General features: G+C 38.9%; 1 protein-coding gene and 1 pseudogene across 2 annotated transcripts in view; one reads left to right on the top strand and one right to left on the bottom strand.

Annotated features, from left to right (window-relative positions):
* SEMA3D (semaphorin 3D) overlaps positions 1 to 23,064 on the bottom strand; it is a 230,191-nt gene extending 207,127 nt beyond the window's left edge. Inside the window, exon 1 of one of the 2 annotated variants that reach the window (XM_059885665.1) lies at positions 22,316 to 23,064. The gene's annotated coding sequence lies outside the window, so the exon portion shown is untranslated. The remainder of the gene's footprint in view (positions 1 to 22,315) is intronic. The other variant, NM_001206096.1, reaches the window with a different exon arrangement.
* Positions 614 to 2,284, top strand: LOC104972008 (endogenous retrovirus group PABLB member 1 Env polyprotein-like; annotated as a pseudogene).
* Positions 23,065 to 27,532: the final 4,468 nt, after the last annotated feature.

Below are 27,532 nucleotides of genomic sequence, written 5' to 3'. Positions count from 1 at the left end.
GGACTCTCCAAAATACACTGAACCCTGAAACCAACTACTCAAAGCAGAAGGGGCCATCAAGACTGAAAAGGGATGGTAGGAATTGACAAGTGGTAAATTATTGGTACTGGAGGAGCTGGCACCCACTCTGATAAGCCAAACACAAGTGACCTTCCTAGGCCATGACAAACTGGAAGAGCTAATTTGAAAATATTTCTTGGTTCCCCGCCTCTCGTCCCTATGCAGGACAGAATCTCAGGACTGCACTGCCTGCTCACAGGTCAAAGCTGCCTCTCAGCACAGACAGAAATCTCCGGGGATTCAGCTAAAAGGCATGCTGCCCATTCAACACCTGGAAGTGGATTTCAACAGAATGAAACCTCACCGACATCACCACTACCTGCTGGTCATGGTATGTATGTTCTCAGGATGGGTAGAAGCTTTTCCTACCCGGCCTGAAAGAGCATCAGAAGTAGCCCGGTGCCTGCTTAGGGAGATAGTTCCCAGATTTGGATTTCCTACCAGCACTGGATCAGACAATGGTCTGGCTTTCATAGCTGATTCAGTATAAGTAAGCAAAACTTTAAACATCAAGTGGAAATTACATACAGTATATAGGCACCAGAGTTCAGGGATGGTGGCAGGAACCAACCAGACACTTAAAGAGACACTCTCCAACTGGATCATAGAGACTGACTGCTCCTGGGTGGACTTGTTTGCGACGGCTCTGCTCAGACTCAGGATGACCCCATGGTACCATGGCTCTTCTCCGTATGAAATTGTGAATGGGAGGCCCCCTCCCATAATAAAACAGATGTCAACCAATTTGCCTCAGGTAAGGGGAGAGGAGATTTCACAGCAGATGGAACAACTGGGTAAGGTAATAAATCAGGTAACTAAGTTTGTACAAGAAAGGGTGCCATTCCCCCTTGGAGAACAGATTCACGAATTTGTGCCTGGGGATCAGGTGTGGTCAAGGACTGGAAACACGACTCCTTGGCTCTACATTGGAAGGGTCCATATACTGTTGTTCTTACCAGCTCTATGGCAGTTAAAGTTGCAGGTGTCATTCCCTGGATCCACCACATGAAGGTGAAGAGAACATACCACGCAGACCCAGAAAACACTTAGTGGACTGTGCAGAGGGACTCCACTAACCCTCGAGAGATTAAGATCATCCTTAAGAAGGAAAAGAAGATCCTGGACGAGCCCCTTCAGGATGAAGCTGAATAATCAACTCCTGCTGCTTGGCCTCATCAACGTGATTTTGAATTTAACTTCTGTTTCACCTTAGGAAAATGTTTTCATCGCATGGGCACATTCCTACGCGGGCTTCCACAACACCTCTAACTGCTGGTTATGTGGGGCTATGCCTCTGTCTGTGATGGATGGACTTCCTTAGTGGGTGTCACTGCTCTGCCAAGATTTTAAACCACTCTGCTCTTTTCTGGGATGACAAAAAGAGACTTTCCTTTCTCTTGTCAATCATAATCTCTCCCTGTTCTCGGTAAGCCAGACCTAGAGTCAACAGACTTGAGTCATGGGGTTATGTTTGATGTAAACACCAGTTTCATAGAAGTAACTAAAGCCTAACCTACAACAAGCCCTGGTAAATCTACCTTATTTACATGCTAGGTGGACAAGGTCTGTGTTTCAATGGTATGAGTATATTGCTGCCTTATTCATACCTTCTACAGGCACAACAGATACTATGATTAAATTAGAATCCTTGAAAAATTACACAAAACAGGCCTTCCTAGATAGTGCTAAAGCCATTCAAGCCTTAAATGAAGAACAAATCCTAATGAAAAAAGTGGTAATTCAAAATAGAATGGCTTTGGACATGCTCACAGCTGCTCAAGAAGGGAACTGTGCTATAATTAAGGTTGGATGTTGTGTATATATTCCTGATTTATCTGGCAATGTATCAGCTGCTTTAGATGACATGAAAAATCAGGTAAAAGCAACATCAAATGAAAACATTCCTTTCTGGACTTCGGTCCTATCTTGGGTGAAGGGTGATTGGTGGAAAACTATATTAACCATTGTTACAGTTGCCTTGATAGTTCTGCTTTGTGGACCCTGAATTTTACAATGTTTTATGAACTTTGTAATCCAAAGGACTGCGTTGTTCTCCCAAATTGACGGTCAGAGAGACAGGGTGCAATACATGCCTATGAGTGGTGCTCATACTATGAGTTAAGAGCATCAAGAGTGGGGAATGAAGGAGGAAGCAGACAGAACAGGCTCCATCTTGAAAGCAGGACCCCATCTTGGGCTTTACCTGATGACCTCCCCATAGGTGGCTCCCCAGTGCCCTTTATCTTTCTTCTGTCATTAGTTTAAGAAAGTATTTAAGGTGTGACCTTGGCCTGTTCTGTTGAGTTACCTCAATTTTCCTAGATATCGTCCATGTATACAGGAGGTATGCATGTTATTAAACTTGTTTTTCTTCTGTTAGTATTTTTATTATTATATATATATGCATGTATGTCTATCATGCAACATGTTACTCCTTTAGTATGTTTTATATATATATATATATATACACTATATGTGGTTATAGTGTGTATATATATATATATATATATATATCATTATATTTCCTGTGGTCATGAATGGATGTCAGAGTTGGACTGTGAAGAAGGCTGAGTGCCGAAGAATTGATGCTTTTGAACTGTGGTGTTGGAGAAGACTCTTGAGAGTCCCTTGGACTGCAAGGAGATCCAGCCAGTCCATTCTAAAGAAGATCAGCCCCGGGTGTTCTTTGGAAGGAATGATGCTAAAGCTGAAACTCCGGTACTTTGGCCACCTCATGCGAAGAGTTGACTCATTGGAAAAGACTCTGATGCTGGGAGGGATTGGGGGCAGGAGGAGAAGGGGACGACAGAGGATGAGATGGCTGGATGGCATCACTGACTCGATGGACGTGAGTCTGAGTGAACTCCGGGAGTTGGTGATGGACAGGGAGGCCTGGTGTGCTGTGATTCATGGGGTCGCAAAGAGTCGGACACAACTGAGTGACTGATCTGATCTGATCTGATCTGATAGTCTATATAGGATACAATTTTATGTGTATATGTGCATATATATATATATTATATGATTAACATGTTAGAAGATAAGACATAAAGTGACAATAAAGTTTTGGAGTTATTAAATATATTTTTAAAAACATGATAAGAAAGAATCAGACCACTGAGGCAGAAGATGCATATCCTACTTTCTTGCATAAAGTAGTTTTTATGACAATAAAGAACATGAAAGCACATGCTAACTCAAACTTTCCTTTTGTAACATCCTCCCTTGAAATTGATGAAGGCAGGAATTTATCTTGATCACCATGTTTTCATCATGATGATAATAAGTATTAGTGTTGTAGCCATGCATTCTGGGAAACAAATTCACTCAGAAGGACAATGCAGACAGTGGAGTACAATTTATTTGGTTAGGTTCTTGGCTGAGATGGTCCCCTTCCCCTGTAATAAAAAGACTAACAGGAGAAAAACAAGTTTAAGAACATGCACACCTCCTGTATACATGGAAGATATCCAGGAAAATTGAGGTAACACAACAGAACAGGCCAAGGTCACACCTTAAATACTTTCTTCAACTAATGACAGAAGAAAGATAAAGGGCACTGGGGAGCCATCTATGGGGAGGTCACCAGGTAAAGCACAGTAAACAAAGGTATTGTTACATAGATTTAAGTCGGGGCCTTCTGCAGCAAGGAGTTTGAGATTCAGTCATAAGATGGTCCAGTTCAGTTCATTCACTCAGTTGTGTACGACTCTTCGTGACGCCGTGAAACGCAGCACGCCAGTCCTCCCTGTCCATCACCAACTCCCAGAGTTCACCCAAACCCGTGTTCACTGAGTCAGTGATGCCATCCAACCATCCTCTGTTGTCCCCTTCTCCTCCTGCCCTCAATCTTTCCCAGCATCAGGGTCTTTTCAAATGAGTCAGCTCTTCGCATCAGGTAGCCAAAGTATTGGAGTTTCAGCTTCAACATCAGTCCTACCAATGAACACCCAGGACTGATCTCCTTCAGAATGGACTGGTTGGATCTCCTTGCAGTCCAAGGGACTCTCAAGAGTCTTCTCCAACACCACAGTTCAAAAGCATCAATACTTCAGTGCTCAGCTTTCTTTATAGTCCAACTCTCACATCCATACATGACGACTGGAAAAACCATAGCCTTGACTAGATGGACCTTTGTGGACAAAGTAATGTCTCTGCTTTTGAATATGCTATCTAGGTTGGTCATAACTTTCCTTCCAAGGAGTAAGCGTCTTTTAATTTCATGGCTGCAATCACCATCTGCAGTCATTTTGGAGCCCAGAAAAACAAAGGCAGCCACTGTTTCCACTATTTCCCCATCTATTTGCCATGAAATGATGGGACCAGATGCCATAATCTTAGTTTTCTGAATGTTGAGCTTTAAGCCAACTTTTGCACTCTCCTCTTTCACTTTCATCAAGAGGCTCTTTAGTTCTTCTTCACTTTCTGCCATAAGGGTGTTGTCATCTGCATATCTAAGGTTATTGCTATTTCTCCCGGTAATCTTGATTCCAACTTGTGCTTCCTCCAGCCCAGTGTTTCTCATGAGGCACTCTGCATATAAGTTAAATAAGCAGGGTGACAATATACAGCCTTGACATACTCCTTTTCCTATTTGGAACCAGTCTGTTGTTCCATGTCCAGTTCTAACTGTTGCTTCCTGACCTGCATACAGGTTTATCAAGAGGCAGAACAGGTGGTCTGGTATTCCCATCTCTCAGAATTTTCGACAGTTTATTGTGATCCACACAGTCAAAGGCTTTGGCATAGTCAATAAAGCAGAAATAGATGTTTTTCTGGAACTCTCTTGCTTTTGCCATGAACCAGCAGATGTTGGCAATTTGATCTCTGGTTCCTCTGCCTTTTCTAAAAGCAGCTTGAACATCTGGAAGTTCACAGTTCACGTATTGCTGAAGCCTGGCTTGGAGAATTTTGAGCATTACTTTATTAAAGTGTGAAATGAGTGCAATTGTGCAGTAGTTTGAGCATTCTTTGGCATTGCCTTTCTTTTGGACTGGAATGAAAACTGACCTTTTCCAGTCCTGTGGCCACTGCTGAGTTTTCCAAATTTGCTGGCATATTGAGTGCAGCACTTTCATAGCATCATCTTTTACAGAGTAGTAAAAACCCTTACAAATGGAGATTTCCTTCATAAATATTAATTGCTTTTACAAAAGGGTAGCTTCTACAAGATTTTCAAAGCTTCTCCTATAGCTGTTGTCTCTCCAAAAGCTAGTGAGATAACCCTTATGCTAAAAAGGCATTTTGGGAGGATAACACATTTTCTCTCCTTCAGACATATGCATATATATGTATATATGAGTGTGTATTCATAGATCTCTAAATTAAAAATTCTATAGTAGTAATGTAAGGTACACATTTGTAAATGTACCCTTTTTTAATAACTAAACTAGAAAGAGATCAGGTCAAGAGCAGCTGTGTAGCATCGATGATCATAACCAGAGCAGAGTTTTTGATTATCAGATGAGAAAAATAATGTATTATTTCAGAAATGGTCATCATTATGTTACTTGCAGCCATCACTTTGCCTGGGTATAAGTGTCAACATTTCTCACAGCATGCATTAAATTTTTCTAAATCATCTGTCGCATTAGTGAAAAGTAGCATGTCTGCCCTTTTAGGAGGGACAAGATTTCAGTTATAATCTCAGCTTTGTGATGACTCAATTGTGTGCCTATGAACACACTACAACTAGTGTCTTATTTACATGGATCATGAATTACTCAAGCCTGGGGCCATTTCTCTCCAAACATTCAGCTCCAATCTGTGAATATAGAAGCTGTTCTTTCATGTTTAAGGAAGGAAGAGAGAGAGGGAGGGAAGGAAGAACTCACATTACTTCATCCTCAGTCCTCTCTGTAAAATTAAGAAGATGGACTAGACATTCAATTAGGTTGTTTTTTTTAATTCTGAAATGTCACGAGTCTATGAAACAAAAATTGTTATATTATTTATATTTTTTTAATAATAGGAATTTCAAAATAGGTATCTGAATACTGATGATTTATCAGGCTTACACTCTATTTCCTAGGTTGGAATTCAAACAAACAAAACAAAAGTCCTCAGGTACTAGTTTTCTTAAATAAGTTTTAATAAAATATACCCATGTTAGAGAAATGCCAAAATACCATATCGGATAAACACAAATTCAATATATTTACTTAGAATGTAAAACTGAACTTTAGGAGCACTATTTCTTAAACTAATAGGTTGTCTGCTACTTTCATATAGTAATTTTTGTCCTTAACATTCTTTTGAATGCAGGTAATCTAAAGTCAAAATAAACTGATAGTAAGATGCAAAATAGAGGACCTAGACTATTTCCATAGGTTATTATCTTAATGGTACAGAAGGTTCATCTGTCACTTAAACATTTTTTAAATTAAACAACAACTGCTATCTGTGAGAATTATTTTACATGTTTTTGATTGAGAGAAGGATAATCGTTCTATGATCCCGGATTTAACTAAAACTGAAAAAGAATAACCAAAGCATCTAATTAATTATTTATTTAAACAAAATAACAGTTTGCCAATACTGACTCAGGATCTTATTTTCAACTCTCACAGCTCTTCTTGATTTTATTTTTTCACTTGTAATTACAAATCCACAAAGACTGATTGCTATGCTAGATGTCAAGGAGAATGAACCAGATATGGTTATACATCTTCACCCTAGGAGCTGGTGATTTGCCAGAGGTATAAAATGAATTTTAAATTAAAATAATTTATTATAAAACACAAATATGTGTGATGGGGAAAATAAGTTACTGAACTTATTTATGTTTTTTGAATTGTTAATTGGAGGAAGAATGTGAGTTTGCATTAGTTTTTGAAATATAGCAAAGTATCAAGACAATTTTTAAAAAAAAGATAAAAGGATGAACAGCATGAGAAATATTGGATGCTAAATGTTAAACATACATGAAAAAAAAAAAATAAGAAAGCACTTTTATTTTACAAACTAAATATTTAGCTGAGATTTTCATTGGTTTTTCTTTCCAGTTCTGTGATATCTGCTTGAAAGTTGCTCTCTACACAGTCTCTCCATCCTCTATATCTAAGGATTATTTTCTTAACCTGAAATACTTAAAACTTCCTTTAGCAGGAAAAAAATTCATGAGATATTTTATATCCTGCTGGGATCAAGTCTGACCTCAGACTTTATATGTGGTAAGATGTTACTTGTTGCATAGATGTTAACACATCTATGTTCTGAGAGGAATATAAAATAGTTCTGAGTTAGGCTGAGAGCAAAGTTCACATTATAATAATAGTTCTTTGACTATATAACAGGGAAAAATCATGAAATACACAAATAACAAACAGTAAAAGTCTGATATGATAGCCCTGCATTTCTCTAACACCCTTATTTCTATTCTCAACACCATTGTGTTAGTCCAGCCCTTATTTTATCTACAAAGTGTCTCTTAATTGGTCTCCCTGTAAATTATTCCTAGGCTCATCTTCCTAAAATACTAATTCTTGGGTTATTTCATGGTTCAAAAACTTTCAGTGGCTCCCATGTGCCTCCAGTATAAAACCCAAAGTCTGTACCCTGACATTTCAAAGCTTTTTTAACCAAATATGCTTAATGTATATTAGTGAGAAGAAATAAAACTATCAGTGTTGATATATTAAATAGCCATGGTGTCAGGCACTAGGAGAAATTTACTTATATTTTCTCAACTAATACTCACATGTGTTTTGTATACAGAGCTGTCATTTACCCCACTTCAATATATGAGTAAAACAAGACTGATAGACTTAAATAACAAGTGTTCCCAGATAGTAAATTGTGACTCCAAACTGTGCTGCCTTTCCACCACAAGATCATTTGTGTGTACAAAAATCACAACTACATTGGAAGAAAGTACATGATGAGATCATAGTAAGAATTTAAACTGCTTATTAAATGGATGATTAATTGCCTTAGACTAGAGTCTACTGGAAAAAGCACTGGCAGAGGGATCAATACCATGAGAGAGGTCACGGTTAATAATTTATGTGTCTTTCTCATCTAAATAATAACAGAAATGAGGAGAGTGAATGGATCAGGGAGAAAAGTCTGTAGACAGAAAAGAACAGAACTGTGGGCAAAAGGCAGTAAGTGGGAGGAAGAGAAAGGGGAACCAGTGAAAGAGCAAGAGGAGAGAGCCATCAGGCACAACCCAGGAATTACAGGGCCCCCAAAGAAGAACATACATGAGAACCCCTAGATTGTTCCACCTTCTCTGTCTTCAGTCCTGAACTACAGACCTGGAACAGGTGTTACTTTGGCCCTGGTCACACTTTTTTAATGACCCTGAAACTACCCAGAAAACCACTATTAGCCTGGCTAGTCCTCATAAACACCTAAAAGGAATCATTTGAAAATGGAACTCCCTTGCCCCAGGAAAATACTTAGAAAACTAATGTAAATTATCTTCCTTACTTAAAATTTCATCAAGAAACAAGCCAGGAGATTTATAAATATTTACTTACTAAAGTAATAAAGCCAACAGAAGTAAGAGTGAATTTATAAAACCAGAACAAACAAACTAAATTGACTCTGGGTTCTAGTTCTTAAAATTTTTTCCTTCTTTTAATTTGCTCTAATAAAATTATCCTTAAGATTCATGGAATAGAAAATGCCACACACTGAAGATATATATATATTAATATATATTTGAAACATTTTACATTGATTTACATCTATCTATTTGCAACTATAGGAAATCACTTTACACTCCTGGGATTAGCACTGTGAGAGGCTTTTTAATTATTTAGAAAATATTTAGAAATTATTTCAAGTAAATCTTATTTATCCTATCTCTGAAGCATTTCATTTTCTGTGAAGTAGAAATAGGGTCTTACATATAGTTATTAATATGATATATATAAGGTTCATAATTAAAGTAGTAGAAAATAATTTATTAATTATATAAAATATATTGATGAACATTCATAAGCCAACTATGGGAATAGACTAATCTGAAACAATACCAAAAACAGCATTAGAAAAGTATTTTCCCATAAAATAACTAGAACATTATTCAGTTTCACTTCCACTTGCTCAGAAGCTGAAGTGACCTTTAAGTTCAATTTCTGGAAAATATCATTGATTAACATACTTGCTGCTTCCACTAGTTATATTTCAGAGAAGGGCCAAGAAGATGCATCAACCTGAGACAAAGGTTTTCCTTGCATGTTAGATTGCTTATACTTAGATGCAGGAGCTACCCATTTGTCTCTGGATTCTTCCTAAACTTACACCTTGGAAGATGCTTCTCTTGGGCAACTTTATTTCATAAGTGCTATACTACAGGTTCCTTCAAGATCCCCTGAAGCCCAACCTTTAAAGAGCAAGAATCCAGGGACCTCTCGGTAGCTAGACCATGGCAGCAAGTTCAGCACCGGTACAGGGTCTAGTCCAGTCCTCGGGCATGAGCCTGCACTACAAGAGACTGTCACTGGGCCAATTTCCAAATCCTCTAGTGGATGGAGAGTGAATTAGGTCATTCTGTTTTCTTTCACTCCTTATAAACGGGACTGAAATAGAATATTCTGAAACCACAAAGTAGTGAGAGCATTTAATAAGAAGTTTCAAGTGCAATAACTGGTTAGCAGAGGTACAGGGACAAGGTAGTGATCAAACAGGGGAAGGAAGCTGAGGGCAGGGGATTAGAATGACCTTAGAAGGCCCACATTGGAGGGCTAAAGAAATATCTGTGTACTGAGTTAAAAAAAGTCAGAAGCAGGGGGATATGAAGGCTGTTAAACAAATCTGTGTTGTTTATTTGGGAATGGAGCACTTCAAGGAATGTGCAGTGTTATAAATCCAGTAGTAGATGGCTAAGGAATGGTGAACTGCTACAAAATAAACCTGGAAATTTAGATGGGGCACCAAAGGATTATATTGTTTGCTGTTTAGCTTCTACAAGCAGCTGCTGCTTCTGTGACAGCTAGTATGAAAGGGTTCCTTTGCCCTGGATTCTCCTTCACATCCCTATAGCATAGTCAGTCACAGTATGCCCCAAATGATGTTTCTTTAAACACACTATTGTGCAGAAGAAGGATATGGTAATAGTCAATCCTAAAATGTCATTCTCTTATCCAGGAATATACCTGAAGGAGGTCACAAAAGGACCTTTTTCTGAATGAGATTAATGGAATCCAGCAGATAAGGAACAAGGCAGCAGAACAGTGTGGAGATGTGTGAGAATCTGATCTATATGTAATTTGCATCATCTTGTAAGGATAATGGAAAGATAACACAGTATAATACAACATTTGATTGTCCTATATTAACCCATTTATATCTTGCAATAACCCTATGAGATTAGTGCTTTAATGAACCCAAGTTAAAAGATGGGAAATGGACATAAAAAGGTCAAGTAACTTGTCTAATCACACAGTTCAGAGGTGACAGAACTAGGATCTGAATCCAAGCTGTCTGCTTCCACAGGGCATAACCTTAACCACAGCACCACATGTTCCCCCACACTTGAAAGCCTCAGTTTAAAGTTCCACTAATTAAAGACTCTTTCAGTTTTCAGAGTGATCTCCTTTTTACACATAATGTAGAGAAATGAAGACTAACCCACAGGGGTTGTAGTGGTGTGGTAATGTACCTGGGACCTGGGAGAGAAGTCAGGGATGGAGATAATGCTCTGAGCATAATCTCCATAAAGATAAAAGAGGTTAAGGTGAGAGGATGACATCATTTAAAAAAAGGCTGCAGAGAGAAAAGGCCAAGACTATGAATAGGACTGTTTGTTTTTTGGATTTAATATCATAAGATTTGATTTGACCCTTGATGATAATGAATTACAGTCACCTACTTCAGGGCTGCAGCCATGGTTTCTCACCTGTATTTTGTCAGTGACTCGTATAGCATATAGCAGGCACTCAATAAATACTTCTTGAATTAAAGAAAAGATGAAAAGGGAATTCAAGATGGAAAGGCATCAAGAGTAATATGAATATGTGAAATAACTAAAAATAACCTTTTTACAACGAAGGAATGTGTGTGTGAAAATAACTTCATGAGGAATTATACATCTAAATTAGTTATAAGAGGAAAAACAAAAAAGGGGTTCTGAATAGAATAATTTATATTCAAGTATTAGAGATTGTGTACTTATTACATAAAAGACTTGGTGATATGCATGGAAGTATGGAGAAAAATATCAAGGTAGCAACTACTTGGTCCTTATTCTTGAGAAACTTAGTCCAAGTAAGAGAGAAATAGTTATCGGAACTGAAAAAGATCGTACAGACAGGAGGGCAGAATTTAAGTGAAAAGCACTTTTTCAAGCAAGATTCAATGGCCGTACATGAGGGTACCTAGGGGAGTGGGCACTGGTTTGGGGCCAGGAGAAGTGATGGTAGTAAGAGGCAAAACTATCCAAGTAAAAGAAGAAATCAGCTCAAAGTCCCAAGAGGAAAGAGTAGAGAAACTGTAAGCCCATGTGGTTGATGCTAGTCTGTCCTCTTTATTAATTCAGGGAATTTACAAGACTTTTTTGTTTTTGCTCATCTTAATATATCACCCACATAAAGCACACTTTTAAACCCTGTTTGTATAAAATAAAGTAATGGAAAAAAGAGAAAGTCAAAATTGTCATTTCCGATTATCAGAAATAACCAAAGGTTACAAAAATATAAAAAGAATGATTGGTGACCATCATGAAGATGATGGTTACATGTTTTATAAATATTAAGGAAAAGCAGATCTGAATGCAATTCTTATTTTTAACGTCGCTAGTGAACTGCACAGGATATGAGTGACCATTTCTTGTACTCTAAAAAGTTTTGAAATATGGATCAAAACTACCATTTTCTGGAATGTGAAAAGGCCTATGTGATAATGACAAAACAAAAGAGCTCTAAGCAATCAACATCCAGAGACTTGGAGTAGGGTGAAGTAAGGAATCCCAGGATCTCAGCCCAAGCTCTCTGAAGGGTCTATTGAGTGCACATGTGTAAGCACAGCATTCCTCTTCTATGTAAACTACTTCTGCCAAAAACTTGCCCTTTTAAAAACCTGAACAATGAAGACTCTCTGCCAAAATTCATCACAGTGTAGTCTAAGACAACAATCCCCACGGCGCTGAGAAATGTGAATCAAGTCAAAGAAAGGGAAATGTTATCCCCTCATCTGTATATCCAGTACAAATGCTTTTGAACAGCTACTTTACAGGTGATAAAAGCCTTCATAAGTTGATAAAATAATTTGACTTATACTAATTTTCTACTTTGTAATTATACATAACTCACCTTACACTATTTCATCATGCAAATACTTTTACAGATAGAACAGTCTGGCTACTTCGACCTTCTACCAAACTGCTTGGAAAGCAACTTAACACCCCAATTTGATCATGATAAGGAAATATTTGAAGCTATAAGACGGAGGCTAGTGTGGCCAAAAGAGTGAATTTTGAATCAGAATATATGTGAAGGATAAAGTTAGTAAGTATACAATTTCACAACTGTTTTAAAAACCTGTCTTCTGATAAGGAGAGTCAGACCTCACAATTGATGAGATTTGAGACGATTATTTTCATCTGAAAAGACTTTTTGAAAATAGTACCTTAGTTATAATTATGTATTCATAAGTCATCAATTACTTGAAAATACATTGATAGGAAGTAAAAAAGGAGTCAATGATAGTCCATGCAAAAGCATAAATTTCACATCTCTATTATGCAAATTATGCAAACCATTTCTAAAGGTTTTGGTCAGAATTTGTATTTCTGCATTCTTCTTTCAGAATGAGTTGAATTACCATAGGCAGGATCTCTCTTTTAAAAAATTGCATTCAATCCTTCCATGTAACAAAAATGAAAACCTTGTACCTAAGATTCCAATGGAAGCCCAGAACACACTAGTCATATTTGATCTGGGTCTTTTTCAGACATTGTCCCTGAATCTCTGGAAGTTCAGTGGGGTATCACTAAAAAAAAAAGGCCCTTTAGCCACATATTCTGGGACTGGATTCCATGATTTTTCCCAAACAACTTCTTGAAATGTGTTTCTTTGTGTGCTATGATTCATACAAACTAAAAACAAGACAAATAAAAAAAGTATGTTTAAACTTTTCAACCACTGCCACAGTAGAGCACAAATTCAATAGAAAGTTGACTATAAAGCACAGTCAGGTAATTATTAAATAATTATAAATATGAGATAATAAAAAATAAGACATCAGCATGTATAAAGGTGAAATGACAGGACTTTTAGTCCAACTATAAGCAAGAGATTTCCCAGGTGGCACAGTGGTAAAGAATTAGCCTGCCAATGCAGGAGACACAGGTTTGATCCCTGGGTTGGGAAGATCCCCAGGAGCAGAAAATAGCAAACCACTCCAGTATTCTTGCCTGGAAAATCCCATGGACAGAGGAGCCTGGGGGGTTATAGTCCATGGGGTCATAAAGAATCAAGACATGACTGAGTGACTAAGCACATAAGCAAGAAAACTTACTAAAAGGGAAAAAAAAAAAATCCTTGGACTTTCAAAACATATGCAACCATTTGTAACAGAGAATAGAAGGAATAATGTGAGTTTTATAATAGAAAGTATATACGTAAAGTGAGGGAAAGAATTGAAAACACACACACAGATAAAAATGGAAATGGCAACACATATCTACATTTTTGGAACATATATGAGTCTTAATTTCTATGAATTTAAAGGGATATAAAAGACTCCTTAGGTAAATTTTTAATTTTTAAAATAAGCAATGATATGTGTATTATACCTATAACATTTGATATGGAATAATCTTTAATATATTTAATGTAGTAGATGTCCTTGAGATTCAAAGAAGAGAAACAAGAACATAGTCATTGAGCCTTTTTTGGCAACAATTTGAAAGCACAACCATCATGTAGAACTGAAGACATCTGACACAGAATATGGATCTTGTCAATATCGATAAAATAGCAAAGACTAAAGTGTGAAAAAAGTGTGCCCTCTCTTTTAATATTTAAGGCTGATTTATGGAACATTACTGATACATAGCTTTCTTTGCACAAGAACCGATCACAATGGTGATGTAAAATTTTTTATTAATCCAAGTAATATATTTTATTTTGAAAAATAAGTAATTACAAGAACACTTCAAAATATGCATTTATTATGATGAGATCTATTATACTTAGCATCAACAGGAAAAAAACAGTAGAATAGTTCCACCTTGAACTAGGGGAATAAAGTAAGCGTTAATTGAACAACATTAACCTTTCTGACCAGAGAATGGTTCACCTTTTATATAGTTTCTCACCATGGTCAATCTATATGCTTTCAAGTATAATTTTTACAAATAGATGTTATTTTTCAGAATGGTTTTAGATGCACAAAAACTGAAAAGACAGTACAGAAAGTTTCCTTAGAACCCACATCCAGTTTTCCCTATTATTTTTAAATCTACGATAGATAGAATGGACATTTGTTATAATGAATAAAATCAATATTGACATTTTGTTATTACCTAAAGTCCAAGTCTATTCTGATTTTTTTAGTATTTATCTAATGTTCTTTTTCTTTCCATGGGTCTCACCCAGAACACCACATTACATTTAGTTCGTGTCTCTCTGACTTCTTCTTGCTTATAACAGTTTCTCAGACTTACTTTGGTTTTTTATGATCTTGACCGGTGTGAGGAATGCTGGTCAAATATATTGTAGACTGCCCCTCTTTTGGAATTTGTCTGATGTTTTTCTCATGGTTTTATTGGGGTTATAGAACATATTAAGGGAGAGGTTGAGAGGGGGAGTATTCCTTTCATCCTTCATATCAAAGGCACATACTACCAATATGCTTTAGGACTGTTGAGGTTGACCCTGAGCACTTGCCAGAGACAGTCTCTGCTCGCCTTGTTTACTGTAAAGTACTCTTTCCCTTCCTTTCCATGCTGAGTACTCTTTGGAGGAAGTAACCATGCACAGCTCATTTCAGAAGTAAGGAGTTATATGTTCCCCTTCCTTGAGGGCCAGATACCTGCATAAAGTGTTTGAAGTTCTACTGGATGGAGTATTTGTCTCTTCTCCTTTATTTATTCATCACTCATTTATATTAGCATGGTCCCATGGATACATATTTTATACCTTGGGTTATAATCAATAATAGTTTACTTATTTTGCTTAAATTATTCTAGTGTTGGCCATTGGGAAATTTTTCAGCTGGTTCCTAGATCTCTTTGACATACCCCTATCATTGTGCACATTTGGTATGTTGAGTGTATGTGTGTGTTTGGGAAACTTGTTTATTTTTTGGCAAAAGATGATCCAGGCTCACATACATTTCCTGCCCCAGTCCTAGAATCAGCCATTTCTCTGAGGATCCCTGGTTCCTTTTATGGGACAGTAATCCTAGAAAATGAGATCTAGGCCCTAGCTGTCACATATAACATTTATTTTAAAAATAAATTTCATGTTTAACCTAAGAATTAACATATATTTATGTGTAGTGGATTTATGCAAAACTTTTTATTACATTTTCTTACTTTATGCTTATCTGTATTTACTGATTTTTCAGTAATGATTGTGAATGTGTATCTGTAATGAAATCATTAATATAAAAGTTCTTTTAGATGTACACCCCATTTCAACAAGAAAACGCAAATTACTGTCAACTTCTACTGACCCTGTATTTAGTACTGTAAGTAAACTGAGAATTTTGAGGGTTCCAAATAGTTCTTTGAAATGAAGTGTTACATTTCAAGATTAAAAGTGCTCCTCCAAGTAAAAAAACAAAAGTATTCATTTTTTCACCTTAGAACACACTTTTTTCTTTCATAGAACAATTATTTCAGATATAAACAGCAAATATTTATCTGAAAGCAACAATAGCAAATACCAAAATGCAAGAAATGCCTGAATGTCATATTTGTGGACTGGGCTTTAGAAGGAGAGAAAACAAAAAAGAAGTAAAAGCCTCACACTGATTTTATACATTCCATCAAAGAAAACTAGATTATTTAGGTATAATTTGAGATTAGAAAGTCATTAGGCACATGTTCAGCTGTCAATATGTCTTTTTTTTTTTTTTTTAAAGGCTTCTATAGAACTATTTAACTTAGGAGGGTACTTTTTTTCTGGACATTGCTTTTATGCAGTTCATACATGCTGATGTTAAAAACTTAGACTATACTATTTCTCTGTCTCTTCACTAACATAACTCCAGACAATATTTCTACTGAGAAATTGTATTCGTCTAATTTCTGCTAATCTAATGCTTGAAACTAGATATATTTAACTCAGTTACTAGGTACCAGCTATATAGGCTCTGGACCAGCTATATATTTCTGGACCAAATATAATACTGTAATAAAAAAAAGTACATAATTAGTACAGGAAAATATATTAGACATTTACCTGATGGTAGAGTAATAATATCACCTCTCTATATCTATACAATTTTATTTATTTTCCCTGAAAGTAGTAATACTGTATTTCTTCTGCTCAGTAATCTAGACTTGGTTTACTTGACTTTGTTCTTAGTAGTTATGGCCCCATTTAATAATGCTTAATAATTCATTAGAAAAATGCACCAAGTGTTCCCATTTTCCTATGATTTACTAGAACATACTAGAGATGTTGAAGTTACAACATAAAATATTGAAGTTATAGTATTATGTTAAATGCCCTATAGAAGAAACAAGGGACATAAAGTACGTCATTTCTAATTTCTGAAGCAGAAGACCCCATATATTTAAATGGATAACAGATTTAGAGAAACACAAACTCTTCTGTGAATACTTGATCATTTAATTCTACTTATTTTATAGTAGAATTTTAATTCTACTTATTTTTATAGGAGGGTAATATGTGTGGCTTACTGAGCATGGCAAAAGAATGAGCAAACTGTCTAAATTTACCAGCAAAAGATTAGAAGGTTGGTTAAAGAAGTCCTGGTTCATAACTATTAGAAATAATTAAACATTATTATTTACATGGAGATAAAAGATCAAATATTAATGATGATAAATTAAAAGTCACCAAAATCATTTAAAATTTAAATATGAACAATCTATCTTATTACATATTCCAACTTTTTGAAACATTGTCTTGAATAATTTATATTTGTAAATGTCTAATAATTTAAGTATACCTCATTATTATTACTTAAATTTCAAAATAATTTCAATGTGTTGCAGTCTCTTATCAGTGCATTTCTTGTTTGCAGTGAATTTGCTTTACCTTTATATTTCTTGGGCTTCCCTGGTGGTTTAGCAGTAAAGAATCCACCTGCCAAGGCAGGAGACGTGGGTTCGATCCCTGAGTCAGTAAGAGCCCTGGAGAAGGAAACAGCAACCCACTCCAGTGTTCTTGCCTGAGAAATCCCATGGACAGAGAAGCCTGGCAGACTACAGTCCGTAGAATCACAAAGAGTCAGGCACAACTTAGTAACTAAACAGCAAAAACGACTTAAAGTTAAGGTGAAATAAGGTGGACACAGATGATGCAGATTCTCATTTCTTAATTGGATCCTTCTAAAAAATATAATAAATTCAAAAAGAAAATAACTTTTTGTAATATGCAACCTTTTACTAAGTATTTTTATAAACCCTATTTCACATGATCATTACACTGCTCCTATATGTTATGCATTATGATAAAACACTCCACATCTCAACTTTTTTTTTCTATTAAAGGTTAAAACTCATATAAAAGCAAAACTCTCCTTTCTAAAATCTCAGAGAAAGTAAAGTATAAAACCAAAGATCTTTAAGCTGATCTTTTATAGGGGACAAAGTGATTCAAAATCATTTTATTAACTGCTTGATAATTAATTATATTTCAATATTTGTTAGTATCTAAATATGTTTAGCATTGTACTAACCTAAAGTTATAAAAAGTTAGAGAAGACAAATCCTAACTTCCAGGTCCTTTTGATCCAGTTAGGAATTATAAATAAAATTGTAAGGAAACAAATGACTGAAAAACTCAGAATATTAGCTTAAAAGGCAGGATGAAGATATAATAATAAAAAGGAATTCTGGCCAAGATTTCCTAGAGTAAAGAAGTATTTTTTAACTAACTTTTGAGGTAACAAGGTGTGGGATTGACAAATTTTTCCCATGGTCAGTCATTATTACTGTTATTACTACTTATTTCACAAATATGAATGTTTCTTTTTCCTTCAAGGAATATGTTATCAAGTCTTGAAATATTTATTAATACTTTACTTAGGTTATCTATATAGGTCCAGGTACATATAAAAGGAATAGCTTTTCAAACAGAGCTATGGTTACTCATGTTTATTAAAAAATCATTTATTAATTGACAAGAATTCTATCCAAAAAACATGTATCATCAAATTATTATGTCTCCCAAACAGAACAGTAAAGTTCAGTCACATTTCTTTTCCATAATGAAGTTGTAACAAACAATCTGAAGACATACTAATATTCATTAAATCACCACCAATTAGAACGTTTTCCCCTTGAGATTGATAAGTTGATGTTCTAAATAATAAAAATGGGGATGACTTAACCCAGTAACTCTGTCCAAGCAGAAAACAAACAGAGGGCAACAGAGATATCTGCCAATTCCAGAGGACATCTACAGATAACTTTCAGGTCTGTGATAAACCTTTTGATAGTTTACAAATACCCATGCAATGCAAAAAGACCACAGTATGAGGAATAAGACCTGAGCACCATGAAACATATAGTTTTAATTTAACTCCAACTCCAAACAATATATTTCCTAGTTTTGGAAAAGACGTGAGAGTAATTCAGCCTGGTGACTCAAGTTCAAACCTATATTTAATGTGTTAGCCTGTCACTGGAAACAGTACATGTGCTTCCTCTGCCTTTGTAATTGTTTATATTCCAGACCCTCCCTGACACCAAAAATAATTCCCACTCCCACCCTTACCAGCTCCCTCCACACACAAAGGAGATTGAAAACACAGTTTAGCTTTGTGTATAATTTTCCCATGCAAAATTATAGAGCAAATTATCTAAGACTAAGTACAAAGTCTGCAAAAAGGCAAAAGAAAAGATACATAATTATTTATCTTTTACCCTTAGTTTCTACTGGTGTTGGTTATAATTCTCTGAAAATTTCAAAACATTTTGCATTGCCAGGCATTTTCCCTTAATCTCCCCTCTCAGAGAGTCAGCAGGAGGGTAACAGGAGTCAAATGATTATTTCTTGCAAGCAAATGGGCCACAGACACAAAGGTGAAATGGTGGTGCCAAAATATGAAGTAAGTTTGTAGGTATCAGGTTGTGAAGGCAGTAAGTAGACTAAGGAAAACTTCATTAACCTCAGAGAATTTTCTCAACATAGCCAAAGGGTTACTATTTGATAAAATGTTTCTTTTTGTTCTGTTTTTCCTATATAAACATTATTAAATAATTCCCCATAAGGCACAGTGACCTGTATAAATATAAATTATTAATATCATGTACATAAGATTCTTGTTCTACACACTTGTTGTGGCCCATACCCATCTTCAACCCTGAATCCCATTTAAATTGTTGGGGTTTTTCCCCTGTAAATTATAATACACAGATACTGCATCAAACTGATCTTAGAAAGGTCCCTTAAGTGGCGTCATGGAAAGCTGCCTGAAGTTCTTAAAAGGTGACCAACATCCAGGTAAAACAGTTCCAGTCTCAGCTCCACCTCTTACTAGCTTACATTTGAACAGAGCAGCTAACACTTTCACATCTCATTGTTCTCATCTCTAAAAGGAAAGTGACTGCTTTGTTTACTCCCTTAACCACCAATACCATTTTTAAGAATTATATTTTTTCTTAAAATTGAAAAAACCAAAATGGGACACCCCACATTTCTAACTCTGTTTCTTTTCTTTAAAAAGAAAAACTAACTAAACATGGCGAGTTCATGGCTTAATGTAGCACCTTTCCAAAGCATCACATTTTTGACCTACACCTTAAATGCAATGCATGCCAAGTTGCTTCAGTCGTGTCAGACTCTTTGCGACCCTACAGACTGTAACCCTCCAGGCTTCTCTGACCACGGGGATTCTTCAGACAAGAATACTGGAGTGGGTTGCCACACCCTCCTCCAGGGCATCTTCCAGACCCAGGGATCGAACCCTCCTCTCACAATTCCCGCATTAGCAGGCGGGTTCTTTACCAACTAGCGCCACTTGGGAAGCTCTTAAATGCAATACTTTAATTACTGGCTGAGAGGGAGAAAAATCTGATCATAGAACCCGGATAAAGGGACAAGAGACCTTGCTGAGGTTTCAGACAATGGCAGTCACACAATATAGGTTGCTGACTGACATAATATAAAGCCTAATAAAATTGTGTGTACAAAAAAAAAAGAAAAAGAAACGTACTGCTGTTGAGAATATTAATGGTGATAATGTACAAAATACCTAGGATGCAATGTGTTTGTCCCTTCCCTTTTCCACCAGTTTTCCACTTCATAAATGGGCAAATTCCATTTGAAATTTTGGCAGTCCAGATCAGTACCCTTTTATTGTCTCTCAGCTACCTCTTGACCCTATTCTTATCTCTTCCCACATCTCCTTCCTGTACTTCCTGGCCTTTTCTCTTCCAAAGGCCAAGGCCTTTTCCCATCTCCCTGACCTGAACCATCACTTCGTAGCCTATCAGCGACGGCTTCTCTGGCCAGCTTTAACTGCTAGAACAGGCCTCAGTGATTCTGAGGCGGGACAGAGTTAAAGTAACTGCTGGCTGGGGCTGCTCACACCCAACCCAGACCTTTCCTGCTCATCCTCCTAGCTGTCTGGCTCAGAACAGCAGGAGAAGCGAAGGCAACACAGGAGTGATGACATGTGATTCTCTCCCTTCCCCACCCTTCACATTTTTCTTTCCACGTGCAGAACCCGGAAGGCTCTGACCGCTCTTGCCCCGGCGGTTGCCATGGTTACACAATAGCAGCCCCAGACCCCGGAGTGGGGTCTCATCCAGTCTACCTCGCCCTCAACCCTTTTCATCCGTTAGGGACACCGTCCTCAACACACACCCACGGGAGGAGAATCTTTCCAGCTAAATTTGACTTTCGGTCCCCTCGCCCCTTCTCTGGCAAATGGCACTGACAGGCTAAGGATGGGAGGGGCTTTGGTGGGGAAAGAAGAGTCTTCGTAGAGACATTTGCCTTTCATTACAGCTTCACTTGGGGCTAAATAGCGGAAAGTTCGCCTATTTAACTCCAGTCTCGGTAACTTAAAATTGGGGACCTCAGCGGCCGCAGCTGCTGGGCACGCGGCTCCGGTCCAGTCCCTTCGAGTCCAGCCTAGTCGCGGGAGCGCGGCGCCTCCTTCTCCTGTCAGGTCCCTTCCGCGCGCCAGGAAGCAAGCAAAGCAACTCAGCCCACGAGGTTGAACTAGCTCGTGAGGGAAGGAGAATCAGGTGATGCCGAAAACTGCCGGGGCTCTTCCAGGGCGGACCATTAACGCATGAACTCCGGGCGCATGGGGAGGGGTTGGGGAACACCCCGCGGGGTTAAATCAGGCGGGTTAAACTCCCGGCAGGAGTCAAATCCGGGCCTTTTCTGAGGGAGCCCAGCGAGGCTACCGGGGGATGCCCGGCTCCCTTAAGAGTGCGTTTGGCAAGAACCGCCTTTCCCAGTCAGCCAGCTCTGAGGCTGGTGTCTGCTTCCAACTTTGCCCTCCGAGTCTGGGAAGATGCAAGCTCCCGTCAGAAGGAGCGTCACGGTTCCCTCACAGGGTAAAAGGCGTCGCCCATCCCTCCCCAAAAGCACCACAACACAAACAACCGCCACGGTCTCCCCGTCCCCTCCCCCACGCGTCGGGAAAAGGAGCGAGGGAGGGCGCAGACGCCCCAGGTCAAGTCCTCCTCAGACGGTCCCCACCGACGCGTCTGCGAATGAACCTGCAGCCGGGGGAGCCAGGGGGCACGTTCAGAAGCGCTCCCGGCCGCCAGCGTCCCGGAGGGAATGAGAACGAGCGAAGTTCCCGGGCGCGTCCGGGAGGAAAACTTTTGCCCGACTCGGGCTGAGGAGACTGCGGCGGTGGTGGCGAGTGTGGGGGCTGCGCCCGCCGCCACGCTGTCCCTGTGCCGCGAGCCAGGACCGTCCGCGCCTCAGCGCCGGATTCTCCGTCTGGCCCCCGGCGGACCCACTCCTGTCAGCTCCGGAGAGCTCTATCCGTCCCATAATGTTCCGTATCTCCCAGACACTCGGTATCCTCACTTCAGACCCTCGGCCACCCCGGAATCCAGTCATCCCTTACTGAACACCGCGGTCCCCAGAGCACCCTCCCACAGGAGCAGCAGGTGACCCGAAACCTGCCTTACCTGCCGCGACCTCTTCTCTCCCTCCCTCGGTGCCCGCTGTCTCTTCAGGAAGAGAGGAAGGGGATGCAGGAGGTGCGCGAGCGAGGCGGCGACCCGGGACACCGGCGCGACCTCCTCTGAGCGGCAGCGCTAGCTGAGCCGCGGAGCCGCGGGCGGCCCTGGTGGAGCGAGGAGGCTGCGGCCACAGAGGACTGGCCAGGAGGCAGGGGGCGCTGCTGACCCCCAAGCGCCCTGCCGGAGCGGCGCGGAGCCAGGCACCAGCTGGAGCTGAGGGGAGGCGAGGGTGGCGAGGAAAGGCACGCTCGGAGCGGGAGGCCGGCTTTTAAGTTTGTGGTGTGACCGCAGCAGCTGTCCCGGGAGAGACTCAGGCTTTCTAAAAAGGGGATGCTCAAAACGCCGGGGATTACCTCTCCCCTTCCGATCTCCTCCCCCAGCCCTTGGCCCCCCCTTCTCAGTGCGCACGCCAGTCCTCCCCAGCGTGCAGAAGTCCATCCCCGTCGGCGCGCGGGCTGTCAGCAGCGTGGATTAAATGTAGCCCCAGCCGCGCTAGGGTATGTTTTTCCGGTCAGGGCACTGTGTATGTAAAGGAACTTCTGACGTTTGAACCCTCGCCTCCGTGAATTTAGGGCCTGTTTATTGTATACCATGAAGTCTCCAAAGACTCCCCGCGGAAGAAACAGGACAAACCTTGTCTCAGAAACTCTAGGACTCTAAAAGAGTACCTGTGTTCCAGTCTATAAAATTACGATCCACTGTTACTGTTAGTGGCCTTGAAAGAACTGGCCTTGAAAGATGAGCGACAGAAATCAGCCCACCAATAAAGGGCTGGCACCGAGGGAAGACCAAGCAGAAGGAAAACAAAAAACAAACACACACACAACAGAAGGTGTAAGTCTTTTTTTTTCCTCTTTACCTCATACCAGACCAACAGAGTTAAGTCACTTATTCCTGTCTTACTTTCCCTGTGTAGATTTGTACACACCTTGGTCACGCAATAGAAAACTTGGAAGTGTATGAGGAATAGGCTGAATCCACATTTTGTGGAGCCTGGAACTCACACGATTTGGAGGATTTGGGATCCTCTTTAAGAAAATGAATACAGAAATAATGATTTGATTCCACGGATTTTAGAAATGAATTCGTTATCAGGCTGACCTCAGGGACATGGAGAAGGGCTGTGCAAATGATGAGTCATGAAACTTTGGGTCTTATTGGCTAACGTGTCTATTATGGGAACTCTGGGTCCGTGGTCACACACCTTGCACTTATTAGTCTGAAACATAAAACCGACTTGGGGTGGAACCTCTGAAAAAAAGCAGCCACGGGGTCCTGCATTTGTCAGCTTGATTTAAGAGCACAGCTTGTAAGGTCTCAGAGCTCCCTTGGCAAATGACAAGGCGGGGTTTGGTTTGGGGGCAATGAGCAGACAATGGCAACAATGGAAGAACTGGTCTGGGGAGGAGACTCTTCATTCAGCCTTCCTCTGCTCAGGGAGCTGAGGGCCACCAGAACTAAATGAGTCATTTTAAGTTACAGATGGTTGGTGGCAGAGCCAGCTTAGGAGGGATTCAAGTTTCCTAACTCTAACCAAGGTTCTTTCCTGTGTCTCATACTGCCCCATCACTGTAACCTTGGTTTTGACTGTCAACCAACAAACCCCATAATTTTCTTCTTTGGATACAGGAAAATTTACAGACTATTCCAACATATAGCCATGTTTTTTGCTGCATGCTTTCTATTTAGTGTCATACCACTCATTTTATAGTTAACCATATGCTTGATATGTTTGCTACATTTTAAAATATTTTTATGTTGTTTTATTTGTTTAGGTCATTGCCCCCAGACCAAACTGCAAGCTCACTGTGACAACAAAATGCCTCTTTTGTCTCCCCCAGCATAGCTTAGGGTTTTGCATATGGTGGGTTTGTGATAAGAAGCTTTTGATTTTTATTCTATTAATTTTCTAATATTTTGTCAGTTTGTTGGCCAGAATGTTGTATTTAACTAGAATTGTGGTTAACTCTGGATTTCCCCTTTTTCCCTCCTGTCTCAAATCCTAGCTTAATATACTCAAGCTAAATGACATCTCCCTTTTGCTACTGTCTCAAACTTTTCCACAAAACCCCCAAAGAAATAGTCACTCTCTCCTGTTTTTCCAAAGCACTTTGATTTCGCTACCAAATACATCTCTTTCACATTATATCATACTAAGTTATACATTTGTCTGCATCCCATACAAGAGTATCACCTGTTTTGTGTTCTTGTTTCTCTAGCTCCTAAAACAATGAATGCCTATGAATTTGTATTAAACTGATTTAGTTTGAAGTACCCTGACTTCAAATTTAGACCGCATTTTCTAGGGCATCCTGAACATACCATGAGAAGACAACATCTGGAAACTGGGTTCTGTGCTTTCTTTCCTTTTAATTACTCTGAGCACGCAGCAGGCAGAGTCAACCACACAGCTCAGTTGTGATGAATGGCCTCAGCTGTGCCCAGGGCTTTGTAATCCTCACGATACTTGTGAGTGTCTCGCATATGGTGGGTGCTTAACAAATATTTGGGGGTTAAATGAGTTAATGAAAACAGTGGATGTGATGACAATAATTAGTCACTGAATTTATTTCTGAAATTTCTACTAACTCTACAGGATCTCACACAGTATGGATACCACATATCCCTAGTATGGTTTTACAACTGTTTTTAAGAGTTTGAAATTTACTGTTATCTAAAGCAGTTTGGTGGGAGAAGGCAATGGCACCCCACTCCAGTACTCTTGCCTGGAAAATCCCATGGACAGAGGAGCCTGGTGGGCTGCAGTCCATGGGGTGCCTAGGAGTCGGACACAACTGAGCGACTTCACTTTCACTTTTCACTTTCATGCATTGGAGAAGGAAATGGCAACCCACTCCAGTGTTCTTGCCTGGAGAATCCCAGGGACGGGGGAGCCTGGTGGGCTGCCATCTATGGGGTCGCACAGAGTCGGACACGACTGACGCGATTTAGCAGCAGCAGCAGCAAAGCAGTTTGGTAATCTGGTCTGCAGTGTTGGTTAATACCCAATCTGGATTCTTAAAATAACATCCAGTAGGAAAAGACTGAGCACACACATACACACACACACACACACACACACACGAAAAGTATTTTACAGAGTTTTATTAAAATGTAAGGTGTGTTATATAGTTTAGTTTATCTTCGAGGGTGACTCTTCGAGTCTCAGCAAATGATCCTTAATTACACTGAAAGAGATGTCTCTCATCATGCGTGCTCAGTCCTTTGTGTCTGACTCTTTGCAATCCTATGGATTGTAGCCAGCCAGGGTCCTCTGTCCATGGGAATCTCTAGGCAAGAATACTAGAGTGGGTTGCTGTGCCCTCTTCCAGGGGATATTCCTGATCCAGAGATGGAACCCACATCTCCTGCATTGCAGGCAGATTCTTTACCGCTGAGCCACCAGGGAAGCCAGTATGTATCATCAGAACTACCTAGTTGGTGCTGCTATATCTGTTCTAGACTGAGGGGAAAAAGAAAAGAAAAAAAAGGAAAAACAAAATTCCTTCCAGGTGCTTGGAAACTTTATTGAATGAGTAAACTTGTCTTGAGTGTCCAGTTTATTCCTCTGTGACACACTACTCATCTTCCTTAGGGCTCACAGATTGAATCAAAGTCATTTTCACTCTATGGTAGTAGATATACATTAGATAATATGAAATACAGTATTTCTTAAGGATTACATTTTGATACTGAATAATGCTAAAGAATAAAATTCTAATTGTAGAATTTCAAGAATCGTTAATCTGTTTCAGAACCCATAAAGGAAGGTAGCATGGATGGAAAAGGATAGAATAGGTATATGCTAGGCTTTTCCAGTTCCACATATAGCTACCTCTGCCCAGGAGACAGGAGAATGATAATTACTGGCTCCAGAGTTTAAATCTAGCAGAATCTCAGAGGTTTTGACTATACTTTAAGCAGAAAGTAAGTACTTTTCTGTACAATCTTCTGTTGACAAAGCTATGGAAATTAAAAGGAAAAAGACAGATAAAAGAGACTGCAAAGTTCTCTGCACAGAGACAAGGAAATGGAGACGAAACCCAATCCATTTAGTGCTCACTTCTATAAAAATAATCGTACCTTGGTCAGACATAAAACCCTTCTGCCTTATAAATTAAAATACTATTTTATGAATATTTTCCCATGTATTAGCACATTAGTACCAACAGATAAAAGATATTATTATACTCGTATAAGAAAACTGGGGTATGTTTTAGTTTATGTCTAATTGAAACAAGTGATGACATGAGTTGAAAGCAGCTCACCCAACTCCTAATCTTCTATCAGATACTTTCCCTTTATAAACTGAAGATATTTTTTCACATCTGTTTCATTTGATCATGACAATTCACGCATCACTGGATCATTAGGTAGTAACATATTAAGATCATTATATCATGTTTAGTAGTGGAAAAGAACACACCTGACTTTCACCTTTAATACAGTATTAGACATAGTATTAGCCAGGCATAGATCTCTCAGAAGTAAATGGATCCCTGTTTCTCATCATCAAATAAAGACAGAAGATAGTTTATAGTTAGTTCATCGGAATGTGAAACTATAATGTCTTTGTGTTTTAAACTCTTATAACATCATAATCATAAATATTTAGAGTTAGGAGAGACTTCAAAGATCCTCTAGTCTTCATGTTATACATGAGGAAATGAAAGACGAGAAGACGGAGTGATCACCTAGCTTCTCGTGACTTGCCTTGATGCCCTCTGCAAAACAGCACCCTGCTATATAGCCCTTTTTTTTTTTTGGAAAAAATAAAAATCAGTTATTTTTCAAACCCTTTCTAAGCCAGAATCTTAAGGTTATATTTACTTAGCTGGGTTGGGGTGTGGTGAATAATTAAATTCAGCAGGAATGCACTTCAAAACAAAAATAAAAACACAGCCCAACCCCTTTGGCCCAAGTCCTGAGACCTCAGAAAAGAAAACCTCCTTGACTATGAACATTCACTAGAAACTGGAAAGGCTTTCTGTGTCTGATATAGGACTCCACAGAGCTATTGCAGAATGGAGGAGTTTAAAATAAAATAAATGACTTTTTGTTTTATTTTTATTTTTTTTAATTTTTAACAATGTTCTTATATAAACAAACCATCCCCAAAGAAATATTTTAAGTGAAAGCAAACAACTTTCCTATACATCATAT

The sequence above is a fragment of the Bos taurus genome, chromosome 4 (assembly GCF_002263795.3).
Source record: "Bos taurus isolate L1 Dominette 01449 registration number 42190680 breed Hereford chromosome 4, ARS-UCD2.0, whole genome shotgun sequence".
Lineage (NCBI taxonomy): Eukaryota > Metazoa > Chordata > Mammalia > Artiodactyla > Bovidae > Bos > Bos taurus.
The sequence above is the reverse complement of the archived record's forward strand: the minus strand, read 5'-3'. Positions and strand labels throughout refer to the sequence as shown.